The 15,222-nt window shown below is 38.6% G+C and overlaps 1 long non-coding RNA gene across 1 annotated transcript; it reads left to right on the plus strand.

Moving 5' to 3' along the window:
* The first annotated feature begins 8,336 nt into the window (after positions 1 to 8,336).
* On the plus strand, positions 8,337 to 9,722 carry LOC134101793 (uncharacterized). Its single transcript, XR_009941452.1, has 5 exons — positions 8,337 to 8,397; positions 8,483 to 8,552; positions 9,094 to 9,268; positions 9,433 to 9,552; positions 9,661 to 9,722. It is a non-coding gene; the product is annotated as an uncharacterized LOC134101793 (long non-coding RNA).
* Positions 9,723 to 15,222: the final 5,500 nt, after the last annotated feature.

A 15,222-nucleotide genomic window follows, 5' to 3' on the forward strand; every position in this document is an offset into this window, starting at 1 on the left:
GCTAAAAACTCCTCCAACGTCACCATCGGTACTCTCCCAATTGGCAACAACAATAACCAATGTGCAAATATCAAACTAACCAAAACTTGCTCTCTCTAGCCTACACAACACATCCAGCCAACCTGGTTACAAAGCCTAATACAGTTAAAGCAACTAGACATATCCTGGAGCATCCCCCTAACATTTACCCCCCACTATTCTGCCTTATCTTCGCACGGAGTCCAAGAGCAAGGATCATTGACTCACCAAGACCAGCGGGGACGTACTGCCTCGACCGAAGTCAATCCAGCCGTTTCGCCACGGCGGTGCCCTCAGCCCAGACTCCCGTGACAGCAGCAGCCTAAACCCAGCACCGAAGCACTCTAAATGGGGAAAAGCGATCGCTCCAAAAGCTTCTGTCCAGCCACCAAAACTGCAACCGAACTTTGTTTACCAATTAGCCGGAAGAAAAAACGCTCCTTACCTAACTTAGGCTACGATACACATAAACAAAAAATCAGTGTGCTTCTCCCAACCAATCAGAGAACTGATAGTAGGCCAAATTTACGTCACCCATTCATAAATCTGCCTACGCTCGTATCTGTAGCACTACACACGCTGACACCGCGAATTAAAGTAGCCTACGTTACTTACCAACATTTGGATTCAAAAACGGACGAGACCCCCATATGTCAAGACCACTGGGCTCGTACAGCGGTAACGACATGGAGGGAGACCACACCGATCACTATATTTAACAAATAGATGTTTATTACATAAATAAAGGTGAATCAGTAAGTGTAATGGTTAACCAAATGTGTAGTGTTCATCAGTAGAATGGAGTGTAGCATAGCAAAAGTGTATGTGCGGAGCGAGGCCTAGCCAGCCGAGCAGACGGACAGCCGGGACCAGAGAGAGAACTCGCAAGCAGACAGGAAGGCCTCTTTTAACAGGCCTGGTGGCCATCAATCAAGCTGCACGGCCAGGTAACAGCTCCACCTGTGGGTCTGGGACAGACAGACAGACAGCAGCCATAACCCCGCATTCACACTGTCTCCGTCCGTCAACGGATCACGGAGGTTGGATCTGCCGTATGTGTATTTGCATACACGTGATCTGATTGGCTGACGGATCCGTCGCTGCCTGAAAAGTTGAACATTTCTCAACTTTCTTGACGGAGGCAACGGAGCTGAAGCGACGGACGGACCCACAATGCATTTCGAGTCCGCCCCATGCAAAGTGAATGAGATCCGTTGACGGACGGAGGCAGTGTGTACGCGGGGTTAGACACAGACAAAGGGGCGGGCCGCACCACAGCACGGCAAAGCCGGGCATGACAGGTGTAATCAATTTAACTGGCTAGTCTTAAGAGAGCCAGCCTGAGACAGAGTAGATTGTTTAAAAGTTGAATGTAGAGCGTCTAATTGATGTTGATAGGCAGACTGTTTAGAATGGGTGGATGAGTGAATGGTTTGAAGAAGATGAATGGATATAAAGTTGGATGGAATTAGGAGGACTTATTTTGATACTGTTGTGCGCAGAGGATACAGGGGAACAGAATATGTAGTCTTCAGAGAGATTGTATGCACTTGTATGAGATTGTATGCTCTAGCCTGAGAGAAACTGACAGTTGGTGCCCAGGTGGCTGACCAGCTGGAGTAAGATTCTAATTGCTGCCGTGATGTCATAATGAGCAATGTTAAGTCTATGGGGGAAATTGGAATAGTTTTTAACTAATAGTTTAAAAAGTATAAAAGTTACAAAGTTGAAAAATACTTTGCCCACATCGCGTAAGTAAGACCTACGCAACATAGTTTGAATGGAGTTTCTACGTGAAGCGGTTAAAGCTGAATTGCGTGCGTTAGAAGAAGAACTAGAAATGCAATTCCAAGGAATTACCAGTGCATGAAAATGCAAAAATAGATAGATAATGTAGATATGGTTACTAAGGTGTAGCTAGGGTAAACATGGTGGTTGCATAGTTTACAGAGAGTTGATAGTGTGAAGGTAGACAGTTTAAAGATGTAACATTCCAGTTCTAACTTAACTAATGATTTCTATTCATGTTAAAATGTTGATTAGCTAACTTAGCTAATGATTTCTAGCAGTTACGCTAAAAATGCTTATTATGCTAGCAATGCTAACTTTACTAACAATGCTAACCAGGTTGATTAGCTAACTTAGTTGATGATTTTTTGCAGTTATACTAAAAATGCTAACTATGCTAACAATGCTAACTATGCTAACTTGCTAGTGAGGACTTTTATTTTGAAACATTTGTTGCTAGGGTATCCATGGTGGCCACTATCAGGAAACAAGAAGTTACTGCAGTATAATCATGTTGGTTGCTATGGAAACGGTCATAAACACTTAATTTTAATGGTTGCTATGTTGGTTGCTAGGTACATGGAGGTTTCATGTAGTTGACTGGAGGCATAGTGGATGATAACTGACAGTTGGAATGGTTGAACAGTTCAATAGTTGAGTAGTTTCAATGGTTAAATGATTTAATAGTGTATTATTGCAGTGAGGACCTTTATTTTGAAACAGTTGTGGACAGAGGACGTAGTGAAACAGGATCTGTAGTCTTAATGAGATTGTATGCTTAAAGCCTGAGACAGAAGGTGCCTCTCATATAGCGTTTACGCGTCCTCTCTCGCTCCTCACTGATCTACATAAAGAATGATGGAGCGGCAACAATGGGATAGTCTAGCCCTTCTTCTATCTTTCTTTATGTAGATCATTGAGGATCGAGGAGCGAGGGAGGACATATAAACGCTGCTTGAGAGGGACCCACAGTAAATACTTTAAAAGTTGTATGTAGATAGTCTAATTAATGTTGATAGGCAGATTGTTTAATAGATATTGATTGACAGTTTAATGGGTGGATGAGTGAATGGTCTGAAGAAGATGAATGGATAGAAGGTTGGATGGAATGTGCCTTATATTCTTGTTAAGAGAGACACTGATACAGCTCTCTGAGAGTAGTTGACACAGGTGTAATCAATTTAACTGGCTAGTCTTAAGAGAGCCAGAGTACTCTTAAAGCCTGAGACAGAGTAAATCATTTAAAAGTTGAATGTAGATAGTCTAATTAATGTTGATAGACAGAGAGTTTAATGGATGTTGATAGATTGTTTAATAGATGTTGATAGACAGTTTAATGGGTGGATGAGTGAATGGTCTGAAGAAGATGAATGGATAGAATGTTGGATGGAATGTGCCTTATATTCTTGTAGAATGGAGACACACAGCTCTCTACTGAGAGTAGTGGATACAGATACAGGTGTAATCAATTTAACTGGCTAGTCTTAAGAGAGCCAGCCTGAGACAGAGTAGATTGTTTAAAAGTTGAATGTAGAGCGTCTAATTGATGTTGATAGGCAGACTGTTTAGAATGGGTGGATGAGTGAATGGTTTGAAGAAGATGAATGGATATAAAGTTGGATGGAATTAGGAGGACTTATTTTGATACTGTTGTGCGCAGAAGATACAGGGGAACAGAATATGTAGTCTTCAGAGAGATTGTAAAGCCTGAGAGAAACTGACAGTTGGTGCCCAGGTGGCCGGCCACCTGGCTTAAGATTCTAATTGCTGCCGTGATGTCATAATGAGCAATGTTAAGTCTATGGGGGGAATTGTAATAGTTTTTAACTAATAGTTTAAAAAGTATAAAAGTTACAAAGTTGAAAAATACTTTGCCCACATCGCGTAAGTAAGACCTACGCGACAAAATTCGAATGGAGTTTCTACGTTAAGCGGTTGAAGCTGAATTGCGTGCGTTAGAAGAAGAATAATAAGAAGATGAAGTTTAAGAATAGGAAGAACAGTACAGTGCATTTTCATGCACTGTAATAATAAGAAGAAGTTGAAGACTAGGAAGAACAGTACAGTGCATTTCCATGCACTGTAATAATAAGAAGACTTTGGAAGAACAGTATAGTGCATTTTCATGCACTATAATAATAAGAAACCTAGGAAGAACAATATAGTGCATTTTCATGCACTATAATTAACCATACTAATGGGAAATTTGTGATATTTGGCAAGGACGCAGCATGATATTTCAAAGGATTCACAAAGCTTTTGAAAAGATATTGCACTCTTATCTCAAAGGTGGCTCAATATAATCTGTGTTTGCTTGTTTTAGTCTGTCCATCATTGGCATTCGGTGAGGACCTGCATTCTGTTGTTGTTCAGTAAAACTACATCTAAGCATCGGCAATGATAACTCTTTTCATAGTACAGTTTCATGTTTAGCAAGCAGCCACATTATGTGGTATGCTGATCTGTGATGTGGTGATGCACAATGCTGTACCGAGCAGCTATGGTTGCATAGACAGATCTGCTATGGAATGTACACTGTTAGACATTTCAGCAATTTCTACAGTATATTACTGCAAAGCACACAGTATTATACTGTGAACAACATAAACAGTAAATTACTGTATTTATAGACAGGTCATTTGCTCAACTTTTTGGGCCTAGTTTTCTGTCAAAGTTTTCTCAATGGATTCCTAGTCAGAACCCCTATTGAAACAGATTAAGACTTGGGGCATGTTAAATTTTGTCCAAAAATTCAAGATGGCCGCCGTATGGGCAATTCCATATCAGTTGGAACAGGTCTGACACCATGGTCCTCAGTTTTTCCTGATTTTTGGTCAAAATGTTCCTCCATGTCTCATTAGAGGAAAACCAAAATTTTAGCTTGGTATCTTGTTTAGTTTCTGAGATATGGCTCTTCAAATGTGGATAGACGTGTCCTAAAAAAAGGCTGAAAATGCCTGTATTTAATGAGCACTACTTTTTTTAAAACCCCTCTCCTGTCTTAAGCCTACCATATTATTCTCAAAAAATTTGAACACTGGGGCAGTACCCTGTTTAGTTGTCCAATATCACAAAGGAATTATAGTCCTTCCCACCATTGAAGACTTATTCATCGAAACAAACCCATATTTTTTTAAAGCAATGAAAAACAAAAAAACAGTTTTTGTTCTCTTATGGTCATGAATGGATAGCACTCACATTTTTAAAACTTTACATATATATAGTCCATGAGTAAGAGAACATGTTGAAAAAAATTGAGATGGTAAGTTTTCGTATTTCGAGGCTATGGGCCTTCAAAGATGGCCAAAATGGTGTTTTTTCCTAATAATGCCAATTTCATTGCCTTCTTTCAAGGACAAGATGAAATGCAAATCCAACAGTTCTTTTCTCCTGCAATAGTATGCCACTTTGTAGACCATGTGAATGTGGTAGATCCGACCTGTCCATTTTAATATCCCCTCAGTACATGTCTGAAGTTAGAAAAAATGAAAAATTGTCTTGGCTGAAGGAGGTGTTGGTTCGATTTTTATGAACCTCTTAGAAGGACAATATGGGGTTTAAACCCATGTTTTTCTGTTTGAGGGATCGGAATGCCATCCTATGAACAGGATAAAAATGTTATATCCCATTTTTACTCTTTATTGACCCCTTAGAATATGTCCAAAGGTTGTCAAAAATGAAAAAGGCGACTAAATTGAGGGGCTTAAAATGGCCAAGTGGATCAAGTCACACAAGGCTAAAAATGTAATATAAGACAGATGAGATACTGAGGGAGAACACTGTGAAATGTATAACCCCCGTTACGATGGCCTTTGAACCCACTGTGTTAACTGAGGTTAAGGGCTAAAAACCACCAACTACCGATCCGGTGGTCTCCAACTTTTTCATATCTCTTGATAGAAAATTTGAGACTTGAAACTCATACATGTTGTTCATCTCTTCAAAGCGGCTTTTTAAGACCATCCATGACTTCCTGTGATAACCGGAAGTTGGTTTAAAACAGGAAGTACACTTTAAAAAGGCTGTATCTCTGGGAAAAAAACAAAAAAGCTGTTGAGGCCTACACTTTTTGGTCAAGTTAAACCCTAAGGGCGATTTTTTTTATGTCATACAAAGTGGGTACCACTCAACTCCAAATGGTCTGAAACATACTCCTACACAATCTCTCAAACCATGATTTTGGCCTCAACACTTTGGCCCCAACAGCTTTTTGTTTTTTTTCCCCAGAGATACAGCCTTTTTAAAGTTTACTTCCTGCTTTAAACTAACTTCCGGTTATCACAGGAAGTCATGGATGGTCTCAAAAAAACGCTTTGAAGAGATGAACAACATATATGAGTTTTAAGTCTCTATAAATTTTCTATCAAGAGATATGAAAAAGTTGGTTGGTGGTTTTTTACCCCTTAACCTCAGTTAGGGACACAGTGGGTTCAAAGGCCATCGTAACAGGGGTTATACATTTAACAGTGTTCTCCCTCAGTATCTCATCTGTCTTATATTACATTTTTAGCCTTGTGTGACTTGATCCACTTGGCCCCTCAATTTAGTCACCTTTTTCATTTTTGACAACTTTTGGACATATTCCAAGGGATCAATAAAGAGTAAAAATGGGATATAACATTTTTATCCTGTTTACAGGATGGCAATCTGATCCCTCAAACATAAAAAATGGGGTTAAACCCCATAATGTCCTTCTAGGAGGTTCATAAAAATCAGACCAACACCTCCTTCAGCCGACAATTTTTCATTTTTTCTAACTTCAGACATGTACTGAGGGGATATTAAAATGGACAGGTCGGATCTACCACATGCACATGGTCTACAAAGTGGCATACTATTGCAGGAAAAAAGAAATGTTGGATTTGCATTTCATCTTGTCCTTGAAAAAAGGCAATGAAATTGGCATTTTTTGGAAAAAACACCATTTTGGCCATCTTTGAAGGCCCGTAGCCTCGAAATACGAAAACTTACCATCTCAATTTTTTTTCAACATGTTCTCTTACTCATGGACTATATATATGTAAAGTTTTAAAAATGTGAGTGCTATCCATTCATGACCATAAGAGAACAAAAACAGTTTTTTTTAGTTTTTCATTGCTTTAAAAAAAATATGGGTTTGTATCGATGAATAAGTCTTCAATGGTGGGAAGGACTATAATTCCTTTGTGATATTGGACAACTAAACAGGGTACTGCCCCAATGTTCAAATTTTTAGAAAATAATATGGTAGGCTTAAGACAGGAGAGGGGTTTAAAAAAAAGTGGTGCTCATTAAATACAGGCATTTTCAGCCTTTTTTTAGGACACGTCTATCCACATTTGAAGAGCCATATCTCAGAAACTAAACAAGATACCAAGCTAAAATTTTGGTTTTCCTCTAATGAGACATGGAGGAACATTTTGACCAAAAATCAGGAAAAACTGAGGACCATGGTGTCGGACCTGTTCCAACTGATATGGAATTGCCCATACGGCGGCCATCTTGAATTTTTGGACAAAATTTAACATGCCCCAAGTCTTAATCTGTTTCAATAGGGGTTCTGACCAGGAATCCATTGAGAAAACTTTGACAGAAAACTAGGCCCAAAAAGTTGAGCAAATGACCTGTCTATTAGAACAACATTCTGGTGATCGGAGCCGTGCATTTTTGAAATATGCGGTAGGTTACCAGGTTTTTGAAAAGTGCGGTAGCGTACTGTAGGTTTTTTTTTTTTTTTTTTTAAACCGCCGTTATCTCTCCAGTCGAGTGAGTCGACGTCTTCATCTACCACCAGTCGGTGGAGGTCGATGCAGAGGAAGAAGACGACAACTATCAACTATTTTCTCCTGAAGTTGGAAAGGTAAACCACATTTAATGGACCAAATCTTGTCGTGTTGAACACCTAAACATAGATTTGTTTAATACTAGATATGTTGTGTTTTGTCTGCTTGTACAGTAAACTATCGCCTAGGCAGACGTCTCCCTAGTTTAGCTATTATGGATTCTGGACAAAAAAATATCCCCTTGTTAATTCCTCTTCAGTGACACGCCCATTCATATTTAATTGGAAGTAAGTCGACGTTGTCTGTTTATTTTACAGTCTGGTTTGACCGCATTTAGTTCCAGTGTTACTGCTATCTAGCAGCTATATTAGCCTAGCTATCTGGTGTTAGCTGCACAGGCTGCATCGCTAGTCTTGTTAGCCTGCACGATGTTTTGCTGTAAGCTTTGTAACCACCAAACCGCGAGTTTGAGAAACTTCTAGATGCTTATCAAAATGCATACAAGTTTGGCGAATTTCAGATTTCAGTGTGGCATACAGGAGTGTTCAGGTAATTTCAGGACATCGGCGTCGCCTTCACCACTAATCTCGACGTCACGCAGTGGCAATGTCCGGTGTAATGTTCAAAGATGTGATTTCGTGTCCGAAAACATGTGCTCTCCGCTCATCCTTTACTACTTTCAAAACCATCAGGACAGCAGCAAGATTCGTAGCCTAGCCTACTACGGGAGATGGAGACCACAAGAAGTAATCAGTTGGCGATTGGAGTTATGCTTCTAATGATGAACTACTTTAAGGAAAAGAAGGAGTTCATCTTGATGCTAGCAGATGTAAGTAGAAACACAATCAGAATTATACGATTTACATAGTAGTTACAATGTTGTTATGTTGTAGCACTGTACTTATATTTTTAAGGTATGTGCGACAGCAAAATTCAGTCGAGAATGATCTGGATCTTCCAGTGACCCCCGATTGATCATGATAGGTAAGTGGGTGTTAAGATATCTATGTTTTCTGAGTTTTTACAGCTACTAATGTAACAGGCCGGCCAATCTGGTGTTTGACATGATGAATAGATGACGATCAGAATTGTCACTAGTTGGCAGTCTCGCCAGGCCTCGGTAGGTCTGGGTCACTTAAACAGCACATATTTCATGAAATACTCTCTCTCTCTATTTTTTTTGTAAAAAAAACAGGGATTTTGATGAAAGCTTGAGTTAAGTAAGATAGGCATAAATAGTACACAACTAGGAAACTATAGGATTGAAAAGAAGGTTTTTATATGAAAATAAAGTATTCAAGGATCAGTTGTTTGATGGGTTCAATTTGTTACGTTTTTTTTTTCATCTTCTGAGTATTTTGTACATATATGTAGGTATCATTTTATTCAGCAAAATGTTGTAACTCACCAGCTTTTGACTGGCTCCTAAAAAAATGCCTAGCCTCCCCTTAAAAGGCCTACTTACTAGACTGCATACTGCAGATCAGATAATGTTCTAAATACTGCTTATTATTCCATCTTTCAGGGAATACTTTACTGGAATCATTCAAATGGATGGTTACAATTGAGGGGAAGGTAGCCATTCAGTTGGAAGAGAACCTCAACTTTGTTGATGCACTGTCGGCATACTTCGCCAGCTACTATGTCTTCAACTTAGAATATGAGGAGCCAGCATGTGCAACTCTGGAGTTGATACAGAGGTAAGGAAACATCATGTCTTGTTAAAAATTAAGTACAGTATGATTGTCATTATCAATGATTGTACGAAAGTCAACTTTTGAGGTTGATAAAACTTTTCCATTACATTTCTTCTAACACCTATTTTCACATTTAATGTTCTATGTTCTGTGACTGCTTTGCTTAGATTCTTCTTATTCTTCGCAAGACTGGACAGACAGTGAAACGAAAGGCAGAAACCATCAGCAGCCGAGTGGTGTCATTCATCTCAAAGCTTACCGAGTTTGAGGGGATGAACAGCGACTAGGTAAGAAATCAGAAAAATGCATGGACACAATAACATGTAATTAAAATTCAAATATTGCACCTTTGAGATTCTAAGGAACAGAACCTTGTTTGTGTTCTCTTGTCTTAGTATCCATGGATTCTCCACGCTGCCTGACTTGTCTCTATTGTTGCTGCTTGTAAGTTTGATCGTGTGTGTGTGTGTGTGTGTGTGTGTGTGTGTGTGAAAATCTTGACTTTTTTTTAACTATTGAAATGCAAAAAAATGATTGTCTTGAAATGCAAAAAGAAAATGTGTTTGGGCCAAAATCTTTTGAAAATTGAAAAAATAACAAATACCAAATAAAACATAAACAGATAAGAAACTAAGTACTGATGTACATGTTTTTCCTGTAGTACCTTTGCTTTTGTGTTTAAATGTCGCTTGAATATGTTTAAATGAAAATGTAAATGATATTTGTGTCACAGTTTCTTATGAAATTATTTAATAAAAATATGAAAATGTTCAAAATTGGTGTGTGAATGGCTATCTGTATTATATATAAATAAGAACTGAGAACTGCACAGTACTGCAGGCCTAGACCTGTAGCTGAAGACCTACAGTAATGAACTGTATACAGAAATACAGTAGTGACTAGTGATACTGTATATTTGGATTACAGTAGCTGTCAACCTACAGTAATATACTGTATACTGAAATACAGTAGTGCTACTGTATATATGGATTACAGTAGCTTACTGGCAACCGTGCTGCCAGTAAACTACTGTAAAAACCCTTGAAAATGTCTAACAGTGTAGGTGGTCTTTTCATAATAAGAAAGAGTAAGAGGCAAGTGAGTGCCCCAACATGTAGACACACAATGCTTGAGGTTTTTACTATAGGCTACCACTCTATTCAGGCCTGACAAGCTTGAAGCCAGAGAAGAACATCATTGTGTGTAGACCTTTGATCTGGATGCAGTGCACTTATTCTTTAGATGGAGGGTTGGGTGACTCAAGAAACGAAGGGAGCTAATATCTTGTCTCCATGCAAGATTCACAGGAAATAGAGATGTATTTTCATCAAATCAGAGAGAGCTGTGTCTTCACAGCAAGCATAAACTGAGTCTTTCATATTCAACATGAATTCATATGTGGCATCATACAACCATTCCAATAGCTGACAGACATAGACTGTATCTGTGAGCAAGACGTGTAGGCTATTTGAACAGAGGTGTGTTCAAATTTCGCAAACAGTGCACAACGTTGGTGGTGAACATGTTTTTTACCAGTTCAATTTGAACGATTTGGTGTTAACATTCCATTGTTATGGTAATTGCATTGTTACCTTCATCAAGCTCATGTCCAGCTCCACTGTATGTTCGCAGGGAATTACCTCCACAAACTGTCAGCGATTGTTAAAGGGCCTGGCGTTTTTCTAGGCTGATTTGACATAGAACTACACTCTCATCTGGCGTAATAATCAAGGCAACTTGCAAACTACTGGCACTACTACTGCTTCTGTCTATGGGGACTATTTTCAGATTCTGCGTGATATCACTGCGCCCATGGTACGCTTGCAAGTTGCTTTGATTATTACTCCAGATGAGAGTGTAGTTCCATGTCAAATCAGCCTAGAAAACGCCAGGGTTTCATTTTCAGTTGGTCTTATTGCACTTTCTAACATGAGAAAAACTCAAAGCAGACGGAAAACAGTTCACCAACGTTCCCAAGCGATTGTTTACGAATTTGAGCGCACCTTACAATCTTACAATCGGATCAATACTTCAGTCTACAATGGAGCAGTTCTAGTCTTCATTCCTCCCTGTCACAAACAAGGTAGGCCTATTATGTAAAGAGGAATCCCACATGGTAATATCATGGTCTATATATACAGTCTATGGGTAATATAGCTTACAACAATGCATTCACTTCAAACTGAGTACAATCCAAATTCCAGGATTAAAGATGATTTAATGAGAGTCAATTCAACAGGTGGAGAACTAAAGAAGAAACATGTAAGCGGGTGTGGGAGTTTAGAGTGGATGGTGATTGGGAAAGAGATATGACACTCGGTTAAGACGCAAGATTGCATGGATTCATGACAGGTATTATTAACTTGTCTTGATTTAGACTTATATTTAGGTGTATTTGCCATTAAAGAAATGTCAGAAATGCTATTATCTCAAAGTACCCCATTCATGGGGAAAATTATTAGGGCTGTAGTTTTTATGTGCTCATGCTGTTGTAGGCCTATACTATCTAATAACTCAGCAGCATAGTGTAAGTCCTTTCTTTCACTTGAACATTAACTGATTGGCTCCAAAGGCTTTTTCCCTTGAGAATTAAAAGTCTCATTTTTCAAACAAATTGGCCAACCCAGTGAGCTGTTTTATAGAGGACCCTCTCCAGAATATGTCTTGCAATATCAGCAATGCTTGTGCACAGTTAAGAAATGTATCTCGAGCTTAGACCTGGCAGTATACATCCAAGTTCTCCAATGATAGCATTTAAAAACACACTCTCTTGTATTTTTACTCTTAGATGGAAACATATCAGTATCTCATTGATGGGACAGACTGTGAATGTGGTAAAATGACATACTTCATCAATATACCAATCAAATACAGAACTAATCATTTGCAGAACATTACTAGAATAGCCTACAGTACAGACAAGTGTCAGTAAAGCTTGTGTAGGTTACATGATAGATGTCATGTCACTGACAAAGAAATGGAAATTGATTATCCACACCATGTTCTCCTTCATTAAAACAGTAAAGTAAACCTATTGAGCCTTGACCTGTCCCAGTTGTCACCGTGGCAGTTTCTCATATCTTTACAGTTATTGATATCATGATAAGAACAAAACAAACAAAACATGTAACTAGCATTTAATTACATGTTTATTAGGATGTTATTACACTGTTTAGTGTGACTAGCACAAAATGTTGTAACAAAATGAAAATTGTGGTATCATAAAAGGGACAAGGGTCTCCACCTGACAGTTAGAATTGCATTTAAGAGGTGGTGGCAGCAAAAATACTGACTAAAAGTTCAAACGTCAAAATTAATTTGATTTTAACAATATTTGACTGTCAGTCTGTACACAGTTTCATGATAAGAAATTAAATTAGTCTGCATGAGCATATGCCAGTCTCATATCAAATCTAGCTAATTACCCAAAGAGCACTCTAAATCAAACGTAAGAAAGTCCCTGGAAACAGACATGGCATTTGGTCTATAATACTGATTAGCACAGGGCCAAAGAGCCATCATTGTAACACTTGCCCAACGAACATGGCATCTGCACTCAAGTGTATCAAAAATATCATGATAACATGTCAAGGTAAGACCTGGATCTTCTATCCTCTCACTCATGCAGCCTGACATGGCTTCATCAAAAGTCATAATAAATCATTTCACATGATGGCATATAGGGCTAACTGGACGGGTCTATATGAGTCTATATGAGTGGTGGGGATAGTCTCAAAATCATAGGTCTCACACCTCAACAGTTGAGTAATTTCTGTTCTATCATGATGAAAACTCTGGACTACATGTTTTCTTTATGGCGAACATATTTCTTTATGAGTTAGTATGTTTCTTTTGCCGTTAAATGTTGACACTCTACAGGCATGACTTATACTGTTAAACAACTTCATGACAATGACTGCATATTTCTTTTCTTTAAAAATGCAAAGCAAAAAAAAACAAAACAAAAACAAAACAATCGTTCTTACTTTACAGTGGCATCCTTATGGTGGTCAATTTTTCTTTTCACACAATATAAAGTACACATACCTTCAGAGTAGCATATAGCACACAATGCATTGCAATGCACTTTCTCTTTTATCTAATATTTTTTCCCTATTTCATGTCTGTAGTATGGACAAAGGCCTGTCACTTCCCCTTTGGTCTTAGATCATCAAATACTGGGTGTGATCAGACCTAGCGGACACATGAGAGTGGTTCCTTCTCTTATTCATGTTGTCTTTTCTTTCTTGTCATGTGCGTCTTTGAAAAGCTGTGTAATTGCTTTTGGAGGATCAGCAGCGCTAACCATGTTTTATCTTAATGAGACGTCCTGCGGTGGAGGACGCCCACCGAACGCTCGATGAGCACACGAGTCCTCCGCTACCTTACAGTTTAGCCAGTCATACACATCTGGTGAGAATTCATTTCAGTTAAAAGGGTTTCACTTATTTTGCTTTTCTTTGACTCATCTTTGTGTGTGTGTGTGTGTGTGTGTGTGTGTGTGTGTGTGTGAGAGAGAGAGAGAGAGTGTGTGTGTGTGTGTGTGTGTGTGTGTGTGTGTGTGTGTGTGTGTGTGTGTGTGTGTGTGTGTGTTTGTGTGTGTGTGTGCATGTTGCATGCTGGGTCTAAAAAGAGTACAACCTATACGCTATTCTGACTGAAGCTCTGAAGTTAAACATACACCTTTTTTTTTTATCCGAAACCAAAAGAGCAGTCATAGTCCAGGCCATAGTCACATCCTTATTTTTTAACCACTTCTAAAAGTTTTATTACACAGCAGGATGTCTCAAATTATTTGATAGAAGATATTTTTTTATTATGGATTTTTTCCATTAGAGAGGAATTATTTAGTCTGTCAGTGGCACAGGACCAGCTGGTCTTGAACTGAAATCAAATTAGTGCCAATTCCATAACTTGAAGCTAAGGAGGTCAGACAAGTGGGAGTAAACAATATTTGAAAGATTAATCACAGTTTTGTCATTTTTTTACAATTGGCATTTGGCCAATATTTATATTAGCCAAGTTAATGTGCGGTGTCCTGTAAGTACTATCTTTCATCAATGATTGTCCTGATAAACATCCATACCAACAACAACCTAAACATGTGAATGGGTTTATGAGATACCAGTGTGACTTTCATAAACATGCATTTTAAATCCAGAGTCCCTGCTATCAGTGTGACAGTGAAAAGCCAAAAAGGTATTTACACCATGATTAATGAGCTATTTTAGCCTAACGCCTACCACTTCTCAAATGAGACGTGGTCTGGCAACCAGACGTTCATTTTCTCGTATTTGAAAAAATGCCCAGATCCGTTCATTGGGCGCCACGGATGTCTATCAAATACGCATAGCTCACCCAACTCGTTCGTATGCAACGCTAAGGGCTGCCGTAAATCCTTTGGCGTCGAATGTAGACGCAAGAAGGCAATGGAAACTTCTCGGATGTTCTGTGATTGGTTCGCCAACATCGGGCGAACATTTGGGCGTTAGTTTCCAGACTGGCTTAGCAGCGGGATTGAAATCACCGCGCAAGGCAGTATGGGAAAACCCAGGCTAGAGCTATTTTGCATTTTTCAGAAATAAAGGGTATGGATTGCCCCACTTACAGTATGTTTGGGTGACATTTCATTAATGAATATTACATTCATTTCAGGAGTAAAGTTAGCAGCAGTGTAAATTATGGTCATATTTATGTTAGTAGATGTATAGAAATCTAACAGAATTGCAATAAAAACATAATTTTATCAAATAAACTGCATGTGAGAATGAGTCTGTGAAGAAACAGATTCTTGTTTTGAGACTGTATTGTAACTGATCTTCCCCACCAATTGTCCACTGAATTTAGTAATAATAAATAGCATATAATAGTAAACAGTAATAGTAAAATAAAAAAAAGTTATTCAAAAATATTTTAATCAACATTCATTTCTGCACAAAATGTTCCTTTCAACCAAT

Source organism: Sardina pilchardus, chromosome 15, assembly GCF_963854185.1.
Source record: "Sardina pilchardus chromosome 15, fSarPil1.1, whole genome shotgun sequence".
Taxonomy (NCBI): Eukaryota; Metazoa; Chordata; class Actinopteri; order Clupeiformes; family Clupeidae; genus Sardina; species Sardina pilchardus.